Source organism: Equus quagga, chromosome 14 (assembly GCF_021613505.1).
Source record: "Equus quagga isolate Etosha38 chromosome 14, UCLA_HA_Equagga_1.0, whole genome shotgun sequence".
In the NCBI taxonomy this organism is placed as follows: domain Eukaryota; kingdom Metazoa; phylum Chordata; class Mammalia; order Perissodactyla; family Equidae; genus Equus; species Equus quagga.
Genome location: NC_060280.1, coordinates 87,167,909 through 87,169,369, shown reverse-complemented (window position 1 = coordinate 87,169,369; position 1,461 = coordinate 87,167,909). Strand labels below are relative to the sequence as shown.

Genomic DNA, 1,461 nt, shown 5'->3' with positions numbered 1-1,461 from the left:
AATCCTGTACATTGTGTTTCGTGTTGATTAAATAAATTTTTCCTCATTGAAAAACTGAGACTAAAATAAAGTGAATAAACCTTTCTAACGGTGACTAACGCAGGTGGGGACAGTGCTGACAGGACAGATCATCCCGGGTATTTTCTGAAGAGGAACCTGCCCCCAGAGGACTGCCCACAGGATGTCTGCGCCCAGGAAGATACTGGGGAGACGCACGAGGATTTCATACAACGTAGTTCCAGGCGGTGAGAGGCTGCTTTTCACTCACGGAAAATATCCACACACACAAATCTTTTTAAAACAGGAATCCACGGACTGTGAGAAAACGATAAGCAATTCAATCTGTTTCAATTCCAACAAGGACAAATACTTGATGATAATGCTGTGAATCGAAGGCAGGAAGTTGGCATATGGGAATTCGGCGAGACACTGGAAATTCAGGCATTTGTTCCCAGCCCTGGGAAGACCTGGACGCGCAGGACAGGGTCAGGGATTTGAGACTCTGCTCCTCAAATGTACGGAAAATTGAGAAGAAAACGGGTGACCCCTGGGCAGACAACAGGCCCTCGGAACCCCACAGCCCCTCCGCACACGGACCCCGGAGACCGAGGCCCGACTGCCCTGCGGGCCCTCCCGCGGGCCCCGCACCGTCTGGGACACGCGGGGCTGCGGCCGCACAGCGGCCCAGAGACGCTCCGGCCCAAGTCGCCGCGCGCAGGGACCACAGGACGCCCGGGGCCCGGCTGCCGGCCCCGCCCCCACGCTGCGGCCGGAGGGGCCTGAGGGCCGAGCGGCGCCACGCGGACTCGGGGCCGCAGACCCCGGAGGGGACGGGGGAGGCCGGGCCCGCCCCGCCACTTCCCACCAGCCCCTCCTCCCGCGTCCTACCCCCGGGGCTGAACTCTCACCATTTCTAAGGCTCCCGGGTCCCCAGAGTCCTTCCTAGGACACTGCTGTCGCTAAGGGTCACAACTCGACACCACAGGGGGCCGAGCCATGAGGAGCCCTTAACCGAAGGAGACGGGGTCCCCAGCGCGGCCGGAGCAGGAACTTCCGGGCGGACGGGGAGCTTTGCCCCACCCACCAGCCCCGGCGCCGCCTCCGATTGGACAGTACAAAAGACTCGCTCTCTTGAGTGACAGCCCTTGAGTTGAGGTGTCTGAGCAGAATGCCAGACAGAATTCGTCCTCTGCGGGGACATTTGCATTGAAAGGTAGTGCTGGGAGGGGACTCGTGGGACTGTGATCCTTCTTTACAAACACACACAACTGGAGGTCCCCTCACTATATGCAATGATTAGTCTCTCTCCATTTTGATGTTTGTTGACAACTGGAGTCTGACATAGTTTTGCCAAATAGGTACACAGACAGATGGGATGAGCAGAGAACTAGGCCAAGAAAGGGGTACAGAGGATCTGTTAAAAACTAACATTGCCTGTTGAGGAATGGATAAAGAAGATGT

The 1,461-nt window shown here is 57.0% G+C and overlaps 1 pseudogene; it reads right to left on the bottom strand.

The window, feature by feature from the left end:
• LOC124252046 (zinc finger protein 709-like) overlaps positions 1–1,042 on the bottom strand; it is a 35,510-nt pseudogene extending 34,468 nt beyond the window's left edge.
• Between the last annotated feature and the right edge of the window lie 419 nt (positions 1,043–1,461).